Raw genomic sequence first — 14,218 nt, 5'->3', positions numbered from 1 at the left:
CATCTGAGAACGAACCTTTGTTATTCCACATCACTCACGGTATATCTATTTTTCTTACAGTAGGTGGCTGCTGCCAGTGTGTTAAATTCTGGCTAGTGAGATTGGGGACATCTAAAAAGTATTTAGCCTGCATAAAAAGAACGTTTTTCTGACTTTAGTCAAACTTTGTGAGGCTTGGAAGTACTGACACGTTGGAGTAATGAAGAGGCAAGATGAAAGACAATCACCAACAAGCTGAGGATGGCAGAGAATGACCAAAAGAACATGGGCCCTTGGTGACACCTAAATTGACTTCCTCCATTTCCCCTCAGACATTCTGGGTATATAGCCAATTCATTACTATTTAACATCTTTAGGTTTTTGTTCTATTTCATACAGCTGGCAGCATTATATCAGGAAACTAATGTTTGGGGAGACACCCTCCGGAAAATGCTAAACTACGCAATTGATAGCCATTGAAGACATTTTCTTAAGTTTGGAGGTGCATATGAAGCAATGTTCAAGGCTTAACAATAACATGCATAAAAAAAGTCAGAAGAAAGAAAAGGTAGAATCAAGCTGACCAGCTTTATTAAAAAGCCTGAAAGTCAAAGTTACCAAAAGATTTTGGAAAAATTAGAGAAACATTATTACTATGTAAAATCATTAATGCACATAGATAAACACTTGAAGCAAACTTGGGGAAACAGCTCATTTTGTAAGGGTAATAAGATTGTAAAGTGATGTCTCTTTGATTTTATATGAGTATATTATTTTCATGTTATTTCTACTTAAAATCTAAACAAATTACAGAAAGTATAGCCTCTCTAAGTGTTGTATATTTCATACTTTTTTGAAAATGGAAAAGAGATTGAAATATTATAAAATATTTCTGTATATTAGCTGCAATAAACAGTATTAGAAGACACTGACTAACAATATGGTAAACCAGAAAACATGCAGGACTAGCTGGGTGACCTTGGGAAGTCAAGTAAACCGTATGGCCCATTGTTTTCCTTTCGGGATAGATTGCTCTAGAGCTCTAAAATTCAACAATCTCTGGTTTCAAATGAAAAGAAATGCTTTTGAATTTTAAAATGTTATGCAGTTAATTACAAAATTTAATTTTCCAAGCCCTGTTCTCATCCTCTGTCATGTGAGCTGAGTTTAAAGGGTATAAAAGTCAATCTACCTCAACTTCTCTGAGCAAACTAAAAACCTTTGGAAATAATTGTTTTATAGATTTAATATAACTTTCACAAAAGTTTCTGTATATATTTTCAAAAATAAACGAAGTGGTTCTGAAAATTTTAATATGCATTAAAGTTCTACATTAACATCAAGTAGGTGTCAAGTCATAGTTTATTATTATTTTTAACTTGCATTTTCAAACAACTATTAAGGCTGAGCATTTTTGGTAGTTTTCGATCATTTGGAATTGTGCTTCTGTGAATGACCTAGTCATATCATGTGCAAAATATTTAAAAATTAAGTTTCATAAAATATTTTAGTATCATTTTGTTAGGAGTTCCTCATATACCATAGATGATAGTCTTCTTTCTTCATATGTAGAGATTTTTTTCCAATCTGTCATTTGTCTATGGTATTTGTTTATGGCTCTTTTTAGCTTTACAAAAATGTTTTTACATTATATAGTCAGATATGCCTGTCTTTTAATATCTACCTCTATTTCTTGGTTATAATAAATGGCCTTCAATGAAGTAGTAAGTTCATTAACTGTAGAATATGTATACTACAGAATATTATGTGGTCATTAAAAAAGTAAATAAGAGCCATACCAGTTTATTTAGAGATATATCCCCTATGAATTATTAAGTGAAAATAAGAAAGATTATTATATATATCACATTATATATATACATATATAATGATAATATATACAACATACTGAAAATATACTATATATATAAGGTTACATGATCATGGAAAAAGTTATAACAAAGTAAATTGCAAATCGGCCACACTGTTGGCATGACAAGGTAGGTTAAAGAGGAACTTTAGGTTCCCTAATTTTTTTTAAAGATATGATTAGTTTTTTGAAAAACATAATATGATTCCATTATGTAAAATTATTTGTGCTGTTGAATATATATAAACCTGCATAGAAATACATAAAAGAATGTCCACCAAAAAGTTAATGGTATTTAACTTAGGATGTTTAGATTTCAAGAAGTGAAAGGGAAGAAGAAAGAAAACAAAATGAGATAAAAAGAGAAAAAAAGAAAAGGAAAACATGACAGAAAAAAATCAAATACATTTAAAGTTGTACTTTCCAACAAACAGAACAGACTGGATGAGGGGAAGACAGAATCCTCAAGTGAAAAGGTTCCCCCACCCTCTGATTAAGAATTATGGTAATTGTCTTAAAGTTCCCTGAGTACTCCAGTAGAGATATATACACAAACTTTCTATAAGTAGTGTCAATTAAATCATTAAAAATGCAAGAAATAAATATCTTCTCTTTACAGCATGACTTCTGTAGGCAATGACAACAATTTTAGGCATACCGGCTCTATAAAAACTAAATTTACAGAACGATAACTGTAAGGAGTGGTTCTAAGACTTGTGTGTCCACAAAACCCTCCTGGATAGGTTGTTAAAATGCACATTCCAGGGTCCCACCCTAGAAACTACTATTCTGCAGGTTAAGAAACCAATAATCCTCATTTAACAAGCACCCCAGGCAAATAAGGCAGGTGTTGAAAGATTACACAGAAAAACAGTGAATTTAAGGTTGTCTGATCTATTTACAAACTGATTAACCAAAGAATTTGAGGAGTGTGGTATACTAGAGAGAACAAAGAGTTTTGAAGTCAAAAGATCTAGATTACTCTCTGACCTAATCCCCCACTCCCTCTGTCATTTGCCTCTGCAGCTGCAGCACTGGCCTCCTGGTTACCTCCTCACAACATCCAAGAATGTTCTTCCTCTAATCTTCCAATGGTTCGCATCCCTTGTAGCGTTCAGGTCTTCACTCAGGTGTCACTAATCAGTGACACCTTCTAGAGAATTTCAATTCCCATCTAACTTTAAAATTCCCCTTGCTGCTTCATTTTCCTCTCTACACCTCTCATTATCTAAAATACAATGTATTTTACCTTTTTTCCTGTTTGATTTCCATAAGGACAGAGATATTTGTTAGTTTTCTTCATGCAGCATCTGAAATACCTAGAACAGTGCCTGGACAGAATTCAAGAGGATTTCCCTTGGCCAAGCCAAAACAAATTAAGCTTGAGACTCAGTGATAGAAGATACATATAGCCAGTAAGTGGAGAGCTTTCAGTGCACAGATTCCTAGGCCCTGCTAGAGATCTGATTCAGTGATATTCAAGTGAAGCCTGAGATTCTGAATTTCTAACAGAAACCCAGCTGATACTGATGAAGCTTTGAAAGATGTCAAGTATCTCTGCTCACTGTTTGGTGAAAATGAACCTATTCTACAATATGAGAACAATTGTAGGCTAAAAAGGGAAAGTTCTGTTATGCTTCTATGCATTAATCAGGGAGAAAAATTATTCCCCTAATTTCTATGTAACTAAGCTATCTACTCAAATAAATAAAATTATTCTACAGTAAGGATATTCCACTTAACAATATATCATGGATGTTTAATGAAACTTAACTTTTAATAAAAACACGATGTTTAGTTCCTATATTTTACTCTTATAAATGTTTCAGATGATGTTTGCATTATACACATCTGTGCTTTGTCTAATTATTTTTTTCTAACAAGTTCCTAGAAGGGAAATCTCTGTGTCAAAGAGTTTAGACTAGTGCTGTTCAATACAACTCTCTAATAATGGAAATGTCCTGTATCTTCACAGTCCAATATGGTAGCCACCAACCACATACAGTTATTAAGCACTTGAAATGTGACCAGTGTAACTGAGAAACTGAATCTTTAGTTGTATATATATAGTCTGTCCAGAATGTATACAGCCATGTAATAAGAAAAATAGAGACATTTATTGAACAAGATACAAGATACAAGAAACACTATACATAGAACAATAACCCCTCAGTTCCCTTCAAAGCAGGCACCTTGGGACCTCACACAGTTCTCCCAATCACCAACAGCTGCCCCCATCATATTTTCCTGAATCTCACTGATGGCCTGAAATTCCTTCCCTTTCAAAGGTGATTTTAGTTTTGGAAAAGCCAGAAGTCGCAAGGTGCCAAATCTGGGCTACAGCGGAGATGAGTGGGTGATTTGGGTGATTTGATGTTTTGGCAAAAAAACCTGCATAAGAGGTGATGCATAAGCAGAAGCCTTGTTGTGATGAAGCTGTCAATCACCACTGTCCATAGCTGCAGCCTTCTGAATTATCCAAACAGTTTCAGTGGAGGAATGTTCAAGCTTAACTCAAAATTTGACACAGATTCATTGCTCTACTCACTCTGTCATTTTGGTTTGCAGGTCCATGCTCAGTCCACTGAGCTACACCAGCCAGGGCTCACTCTTGTCATTTTGAATGCAATGGCCACAGAATACACTTCTCACTAAACAACATCCACTGCCCCCACTGACTAGGTACAGTAAAATCATCATTGTCCATGCACGGGCATTCCAGTCCATTCTCCTTGACTGCCAGGTTACATCGATGTTATGAAAACTGTTCTCATTATACTAACAAAGGTTGGACTTTTTCTGGACAAACCTCATAATGCTGACTTAAATTAAATAGCATATTGAATAGGGAAGGTACAGACATTTAAAGTCTTGATAAATGATGCCAAATTGCTCTCCAGAAAAGTTGTAATTATTTTGCCTTCACTCTACAGTTTATAACAATAACCACTTCTTTACTCTGCTGCCAACACTAGATATTATCAATCTATTGAATCTTTATAACCTGAAAGTTGAAAAATGTCATGTGGTTTTCATATGCACTTATTTTTTTAAAAAGATTTTATTATCTTTAGAGGGGAAGGGAAGGAGAGAGGGAGAGAAATATCAATGTATGGTTGCCTCTCATGCGTCCCCTGTTGGGAACTGGCCTGCAACCCAGGCATGTGCCCTGACTGGGAATTGAACCATGGTTGTTTGGTTCCCAGGCCCGTGCTCAATCCACTGAGCTACACCAGCCAGGGCCATGTGCACTTCTTTAATAGTAATGTTAAACAAAATTGTTTTTTCTGTCATACTTATTTAAGGGCAAATATTCTCACCCATGTTAATTACATGAGAGGTAGAAAACTACCTGGCTTCCAGATTGGTTGAGTCCATATATTTTCTTTCAATTTTATTGTCAACATTTAAATTCATATAAAAAACAAATTTCCAGCTCTACTTTAAAAATCAAATGATCTGGCAACAGTGACCCATACTTCAACCAGGCAAATATCAGTGGAGCCTTAGAAATTCTGCCACCTTCAGATATCTTGTACACCAGAACTCATTATCCCCTTATTATTTTACAGGGTTCCTGCTTCACTCACTCAGATTACCTGATCGGTCCACAAGCAACTGATTTTACAATTGCTGCTCTGAATTAAATTTTAACAGATTAAAATATAAACAGCAGCTAATAAGAATAGTTAACTTCCACTTCATACTTAGCATTCAAAGTGATGTCATGATAGATCTAGATTATTTTAAAACTAACATTCAACTAGCAGAAGAATGCTTTTCTAGTTGTTGACATTTCCTACCCTCTCAAGCAGTGGTTCAGCATCAGAAGGGTTGTTAAAATGCAGACCAGTAGGTCCCCAACCCTGAAGTTTCTGATTGAATATGTTGGGTTGGGCCCCAAGAATTTTTAGCTCCACAATGAGAAGAAATTTTTCTCAAGGATATGGACACTTCTGGAAGTATAGTGATAATGTATAATTTTGACAATGGAATATAAATTTGTACACCCTTTTCCCCAACATTTATTATTTTACTTTGTTTTCACAATAATCCTGTGCAGAAGGTTGATAATTAGAGCAATGATTGTTAATCCCATTTTACAGAAGACAAGTAAGGTATAGGAATTAAGAATCTCCCCTAAACACGCAGAAGCTAAAAGAGCCAGAACAGATTTCCTAACTCATAACAATGGTAATATAGGCAAACACAGCAATCCAGGACAGGAATGGAGCTAGCTTCTTCAGACTGGTATCATACAAGTAGAACCATGTCCTAGTACAGAGAAGACCATATAACATATGGTTCACAGCAATAAACTTCTATCAAGTGCTGATTATGTGTTAATCTATGCTAAACATGCCAATAGTCTCTACTGTAGGGACACTCATCCAACAGAGAAAAAGATTAAAGATAAAATCTGAAACCATTACCTTGAAAAGATAGTGAATTCTCTACAACATAAAACAAAAGCAAATACGCTGAAGGGGTGGGTGGTAGGGATAAATAGACTGTTGGGTAGAAGAGAGGAGTCTCTGTGGGAGCTTCACATCTGGACTTGGTGGAGTTGCTATGGCCAGTCAGTCAAGAATGGGAGGGAAGGAAAGTACACAATAGGGAGCTCTCCTGGGGCTCAGCAGCACAAAGAGCTGCTGTTATCCACATTGGGTGTGTGTTTGCCAGAAATATCAGGGCTGCTGGAACTCAGAAAGTTACAAGAGCATGCTTTTGTGTAGTCTAAATTACCTTGACTATGTAAGAACTCAAGTCAGAGGGCATAACTTCATTATCCATTTGTAGCCAAAACATAACGCGATTAGAAATCATGAAATTTTCTCTCTGATTTTCCCCCCAAGTTCTGAGAAGCATTCCTGGTAAAAACCCACTAGATTATAATAACAATAATGGTAATTATAAATCAGCCCTTCAAAAGAAAACAGAGAGGGTTGAATCTACACTTAAGTAGAATATATATATATATATAATTTATTAATTTTAACTACTTTTCTAAGATTAAAAATGAAAACTAATAAAATTACTATCAGAATACAAGAAAACTACAATTACCTGGAAAGAACCTATTAGGAAATTTGGTTCTGAAACTGACCTGTCCTGTATGCCCACCTTATAGATTAGTTAAAAATAACTAAGGTGATGAAGCAGTCCATGCAGAAAACTACAGCAATATGAGTAAAAAAATTCCTCTCACTTCTCACAAGGCCAAAGGAACACAAATCAAAACAAAGGGATACAATTTTACACTGATAACACAAATTAGCCACAATAATAAAAATGTTTTAAAATAACAAGCACACACATAGATTGCTAATAAACTATAAATTTATATAATTCTTTTAGAAAGTAATTTGGTTATTACTCAGAAATCATAAAATTTCTAATAAAAATCAAAACTAAAAAATATATTTTCATGTGGTATGGCTTTTTAACCTTAACAACTTTGTAGAGAGTTATTACTATACCCATTTTACAGATTAGAAAGCTCTAAGAACATAAGTTTTGTGCCCAATATTGCCAATAAGTGATGAAGCTGGGTTTTGGACCCAGAATCTTTATTTTAGAGCCCACCCAATAACAACGACACTATACTGCCTCTCTAGGGAAACAATCCTAAGGAAGTTTTTAAAAAAGAATGAGAAGAAAGTTACATTCATGAGAATGGTCATTACGTATTTTTAACATATTAGGAAAAATATCTCAAAATGGAGGAAGGGCTAAGCAAATTATGGTATGACAAACTAGCTACAAATAATAGGAAGTAAATTATAGCAAAATGTTTAAGAAAATCAGAGTTAAAAGGTATCAGCAATATGATGAGACATCTGTAAAAATATATGTTCATATGGCAAGACTGGGAAAAAAACTGGAAAAAATAAAAATGATTCCATGTTAGAATTTCACTACTAATACTTAATTTTCTTTTTTTGTCAGTTTTATCAACCAAGATTAAGCACCTCTACAAATCTATCCTTCTAGTTCATATTCATATCATCCCAATAACAATTTCTAAAACTTCACTATAATTTACATTACAGATTTATTCAAAATATTATGTAACGCTCTTTACTGGTGATTCTGAAGCTTTAAAATATGAGATTTCCTTCTTAATATCAATATTTGCAATCACTACTTACAGTGTTCTTTTGAAATTCCTTAGTTGAAATTATATATAGTGACTAAAATAAGCTACTTCTTTTGCAGTCATAACCTTGCAATGACTCCTTAGCTCCCTGCACCCATCCAGGAACCATTAGCCCAGAGGCTGCAGGTGTTTAAGAGATTAGAAAAGTTTTCTGCTAATAACATAATCTCTAGATGAATATGTATAAACTAAAATATCTTAGCTATAAGGGATATCATATTCTAAATACTTTTGAGAATTACTAATTAAGTCATATCAAGTCCCATTTGAAGTAGGTAAATGAACTGTATTACCACTTTACCAAAAAGAAAATTAAGATTTTCATAAGAGTAATTTCCCCCCAAATGGTACCATGAGCTGTGAAGAAAATTTATTCTCTATAGCCATACAAGTGGATGCATGGAGACCCATTTAGCCCAGGGTTTGGCCTCTTTCAGTACCATAAACAGACATTTTGTGGAAAAGTAAAGTAGTTGTTCTCTAATAATATCAGTCTCACAAGAGTATGAACATGTTTTAAACATCTATAACTTCCTCTTTATGAATCTACCTACCATTCATGATTTTATATGGTCACTCCACTGTCTCATACCCATAGGTCCAACAGAGAGTTATCCCTAGCCAGTCTTAGGACACCTAAAGAAACCACTATTTTAATCACAGAATTTTGAAGTGAGAAGGACCCTTAGAAGCCCTGCAGTTCAATTCCTTTTACTGAGCTAGGGGGTAGGAGGCAGGCAGGGGAAACAAAAGTATTTCTAAAAAAGTGACTTCATTTAGCTAGAGTAAACCAGGCCTGGAGCTAAGACATATGAACAAATGTCTTAAACTTGGCCTTCCTATTTTTCCCTTTACATTAAAATTTTTATATTATGTCATATTAACAGAAATATAAATATGTCCTTTCAATGTCTTCAGATATATACTGCACTGGACAGAACAAACTATAGTTTGTATCATTCTCTGTATCATAAAGAGTTCCCAAATGGAGGGAAAAATCAACAATTATAAAAATCAACTGCAGAAAAAGGGACAATGGGGGTGGGGTGGAATAACAGTTTAATGGTTCTGCTTTCTACTGAACACTTGGTCTATGATATTTAGCATTCTAACTGGTCTTCAGCTGTAATAAGTCTGCCTTAGGCCAAATAAAAGGTTCAAATGTCATCATGAGTGGACATCAAATTAATACCTATCATAATTAATACATAGTTCATTCTTATATGCAGTTCCTTTCTTTTTACTTCCATAATGCAATTCTATTTTAATAGGAAGTTTATGGAAGAATATACAAGAAATTGACAACAGTGGTGACCTCTGGGGAGGAGGACTAGGGCATTGGTAGTATGGGAGCGAGAGAGTTTACTTTACACAATTAGAAATTTTTACTCTCTATATATCACTTTTCGATATACCTTAATTAAAAATTTCCCTTTAAACACATGCCTATAGGTGTACAATTCTATTACTAAATATTTTCAATAAAACTATTCTTTTTACTTTTTTCTCTTTTAAATAAGTTTCCAGGATCGCAACTTGTGAAAACACAGAGATATAATCAGACAGAGGAAGAACCAACAGTCATAAAATTCAAAGCAGAATTCCAGGATTCAAGGAAGAAAATGTGCAGAGGAGCCATTTAATTCAAAAACCTTTTGTAGAAAATCTCTTCCCGGATTTAAATGGTTATGTTTTTAAAAAGAGACTTATATGAGATCTTCCATCTTAAGGGAGGGAACTGTAAAGGTGTGAAACACAGAATTTAAAGTTTGGTTTCTATCTTCTCAACAGGGGACAGAGGGCTGGGGCGGGGTGCTGGCCGCGTAAGGATCTTGTGGCAGTCACATCCGACAGAGGAAAGGAGCAGGCTTGAGAGTGTCTCCTGATCCCGTCCACCTCAGCAGCGGCTCCCGTGCAGACGAATCCTGTTCTAGACCTTACTTGGGTTCGCTCTAACTGAGAAAGCCCACTGACTGAATCTACACAGAAATTCTCTCAATGGACCTCGAGAGACTGAAGGAATTGATTTACTCGAGCAAACCGCCTCACCATCACACCTTCACCCGGCCCGCGCACGCACCTCACTTCGTTGTCTACGTGCGTCAGGAGCAGCTGTCAATACAACCTTTTGTGTATCGTTCAGGAAAAGGGTGAGTGGTCCTTAGCCACTCACAGAGAAATGGAAATGATGGCCAGAAGACACGCGCGCGCGCGCTCGCGACGAAGTGACATTTAGCGTGGAGCGAAGAAACCCAGGGACACCGAGCGAACGCTAGAGCCACCGCTGGCCGCTCTCAACTTTCCCCAGCTGAGCTCTCTCCATCCTCTTCAAGCCGCTTCCGCGCCTCCCTACCTGCCGCCCCTCCGCTCCCGCGAGCCCCTCACCACCCCTCAGGCTCCGGGAGAGGGGTCCCGGACACCCCCCCCCCCCGCCGTTTCAGCCTGAAGATCCCAGACGCGCCGCAGCCTCCCTCATTCCACTCTCCGGCTTCCTCGCTCCCGCCACAAAGGCAGCGAGGAGGGCTCGGGGTGACAGGCCTTTGGCCTCCAGGCGCGTACCGCAAGAGCTGGGTCCCCTCAGAGAGCTGACGCGAGGCTGCGGGGAGAACGGGTTCGGGTCTGGGCTGGCACCGGCGCCTGCCCTCGCCATACAAACGAGCTCTCGCTCACATCCCCGCTCCGCCTGCCTAAGTCCTCCTCTCCAGAAAAAGTCTGCCCCGGCGCTTCCCCGCGCAGGGAGGGTGTCCGCAGCCCGCCAAAGGGCAGCTCCTGCCGGGCAGAGGCGTGAGCTCGCGCCCGGCTCGCGACCTCTCACCTCTGCCTCCCCCGCGCCCGCGCCCCAGTGTCCCCGCAGCCGCTCACCTGGCCCTGGAGTGGCGCGAGGGCAGAAGACCAGGGGGTGGCCCTCGTCTCGGCCGGGGCTCGTCTCCCCACCCCCAGTCCGGGTCCCAGCGCTGCGCCTCCGCTCGCCGAGGCCGCCCTTCTCCGAGGTGCTAGCGCCGCCGGTGGCTGGCGTCTCTCTGGCAGACGTGCTGGCCGCGCGCTCAGTTCCCCGGGGCGGAGCGAGGCGGCGGCCGCCGAGGCCGGAGGCGGATTCCTCAGGTGCTTGCCCCTCCCGCTTCCCCAGAACCACCGCGGCTGGGACCCCAGCATCTCCTCCCACGCCGTGTCCTTCGGCCTCCTGCAGCCTCGGCGCCCGCGAGTCCCCTTTAAAGCTCCCTTGCCCTGGAGAGTCGTGGGCACAGTGCCTCACCCGCCCCCGCCTAGGACGCCCCCCACCAATACAGTGGCGCCTTCGGTCCACTGTTTCATGCCTCCATTTACAAACTCCCCAGCACAAATGATGGGTGTGGCCACGGCGGGGTGTGGAGCGGGTCTTCTGAAGCGAGATTGCCCCCCGGTGCGGCTGACGCGCACAGCCAAGAAAAAAAATGATTTTCTCGCTGGTCCCGCGTTTACTGAGTGTTCTCGTCTCACTGAGCGGCTGCTTTCTCTGTCAAGAGAACGGAGATTAAAAACCTCTAAGTGTGAACTCCGCCTGGGCAACGGTGGGTCAAAATCCCTGGCCTTTTGCATGAAGGGGGTTAGTGCCCGAGCCGAACGCGAACAAAACCAAACCGAGCCCCTGAGCCCGGGCCAGAGCCGACTTTTGCACCTCTTGGGTGAGCACGCCGGTCCCGCGCTCGGGGAGGCTGCCGGCTCGCCACCGCCCGTTCCGAACTTCACGGGCCGAAAGGGATCCTCCGCCCCAAGGGACAGCCCCTTCCAGGGGATCCAGGGCCTCGACCGGTGCCGCAGGGACAAACGCTCTGGAGAGATGCTGCGGCCCGATCGTGATAGATTTAGCTCCACTTTTCACAGCCGGCGATTTTTCTTGTTAGAGATGTAGCTCCATTTTTTCAAAACTGTCATTATTGCCAGAGATAAGAGGCTAGACTCCTTCAGTGGGTGGCCCACACTCTGAAAGAAGCAACTCCATGCTGGGTGTGGTAGAAGAGTCTAGGTAAAGAAAAGTTTATCTATTTTTAGTACTTTGTGGCTAGTAGAGTCCCGGATAGAGCATGGTTTTGAAAGTGGGCACACTGCCTCGGCGAGTAGGTTATTATTCTATTGTTACTGTATCATTTGTCAATTATAGTTTAAAAACAGCCTTAATTAAATTAGGCCTCATATGATCTTTAAGTCAGTAAATTGTGTGTGTTTGTCTTGTCTGTTTTTTCTTAAAATGCATCCCGCCCTCCCCCGCACCTCACGCCGCCGCTTTCGGTAGACACAGAGGGAATTGACTGGAAGGTTGGAATCTCCAGGAAATAACTGAAGACATAGTTCAGTTGTGACTAACAAAAGTAAGTGATTTATTTGTGGTTCGGATTGTCTTCTCTCACTCCTCCAATGGGAAGATGCACTCAAGTGCCATTTTTTAAAAAATCAAGTTTGTTCTTTGTGCGGATAAGGAGCAGAAATGGTTTCTGTTTGGTTTTACAATTGAATTCCTATTGTCCAGTCTTTTAAAAAAAATGCATAGAAACACTTTTATGGGTCACGAAGGCAGGAAACATGACTTTCTCAATAGTCACTGTATTTCCCACAATTCTGGATTTTCCTCACAATACAGGTTTAGTAAGTGAAATTGATGTGGTTTTTCAGTAACTACCGTATAGAAAGGTGTAGATGTTTAGCAGTATAACTAAACATATGGAAAAGGAACCCAGTGTCAGTTAGCAAACTCACCACGGGAACTGGCCATATAGGTGGAAAAGGCGGTAGAAACCTGAGATTTCATGTTTACCTGGTGAATATAAACTAAGCTCACAACAGGTTAAAGCAGATGAGAATCTTTTGAAAATCTTGATCTTTCACAAGGTCTGTATAGTTAGGGAGGGGGACACTTTCCATTTTAAAGATAAGAAACCTGGGAACAATGGTAAAAGTAGCCTGAAAGTATGGTAAAACCACAGTGCAGTTTTCTCTCACTTTTAGTTCAAGGACAGTGTGCTGAGTGCCAAGCACAGTAGACTTTGTAGATGTGAAGGTAAATTTGGCACAGTTGCTCAAGGACCTTAGACTAATATTATAGGATTCTTCATTCAATCAACAAATATTCATTGAACACCTACCATGAGCCAGGTGGTGTAGTGGGAACTGCACCTAACAAGGTTAAAAGTCCCTAACAAGGTTAAAAGTTAGTGATAGTAATATACTATATTCTGGTAGATGGAACCATTTCAATGTCTCCTTCATTAGATAATAAATTCTCTTGCCCTGAATTTATTTGCGTATATACCTAGTGTCAACTTCATTGTTTACACATCCTTCATCATGTCCAACAGATTTCTGTGATTATCAGATTTGATAGGGTTAAGAGTAAAAACTCTGTAGTTAGATTGCACAGTTTTGAATTCTGGCCCTGAGACTTATTTATTATGTAACCTTGATAAAGTTACTTGACACTCATCTTACTGTCCCCATCTGTAGAATAACATTATAATAGTACATACCCCAAGGGGTAACTATGTGGAATAAGACAATGCATTGTGCTGAGCACATTATAAAATATTAACAGCTATCATTGTCTGTGAATCCTTCCTTCCACTCTTCCCCGTAACAATAATTCCTGAATGCTTCTCCAAAGATACACTGCATTAGAACCCAAGTTCAGTGAAAAATGTGAGACTCATGGCAGTCAAGGTCCTTATAATTAATAGAACCTTTCCAAGTGGTTATTGCGAAGATGCTCTGCCTCATCAATAGAAATTCTAGGATTATATCCTGCTTCTGCTCTCAAGGATGAACACCCCTTTTTATAAACTTCTGTGGCCCTTGGCTCCACACTCTGGAAAGCTCTTCCTTGTTCATTGTCTTCCATAGCCACATTTGAAGTGGAATTCGGAAGTAAGCCCACCTTAAAGACTGAATAATTTTCACAGCCCATTTCCTGCTGGTACAAGTTTGGTGTCCTGAGAGTTCTTTTACATTTAAAGGTTTTTAAAGGCCAGGCTTGTGGCTGGTTTGGCCATATTTCTTCAAACACTAAGTAGATTTCATATTTATTTGCTTCCACTGAGTTTCACGTACCAAAAGTCACACCCAAACTTCTTTCTTGGGCAAAGTTTAAAATACTTTATTCTTTTTTTCCCTCAAAGTTTGAGGGTTGGTGGCTCATCCTGTGCACCATCAACCATTATTTCACTTATAAAGGGGGTGGGGGT

At 39.4% G+C, this 14,218-nt stretch overlaps 1 protein-coding gene across 2 annotated transcripts in view; it reads right to left on the bottom strand.

Moving 5' to 3' along the window:
* GREB1L (GREB1 like retinoic acid receptor coactivator) overlaps nucleotides 1–11,011 on the bottom strand; it is a 272,153-nt gene extending 261,142 nt beyond the window's left edge. For both annotated transcript variants that reach the window (XM_053664384.1, XM_053664385.1), the window contains exon 1: nucleotides 10,872–11,011. The gene's annotated coding sequence lies outside the window, so the exon portion shown is untranslated. The remainder of the gene's footprint in view (nucleotides 1–10,871) is intronic.
* Nucleotides 11,012–14,218: the final 3,207 nt, after the last annotated feature.

This window comes from Artibeus jamaicensis, unplaced genomic scaffold (assembly GCF_021234435.1).
Source record: "Artibeus jamaicensis isolate MK-2021 breed Jamaican fruit bat unplaced genomic scaffold, CSHL_Jam_final contig_354, whole genome shotgun sequence".
Taxonomy (NCBI): Eukaryota; Metazoa; Chordata; class Mammalia; order Chiroptera; family Phyllostomidae; genus Artibeus; species Artibeus jamaicensis.
This window is presented reverse-complemented; position numbering and strand designations above follow the sequence as displayed.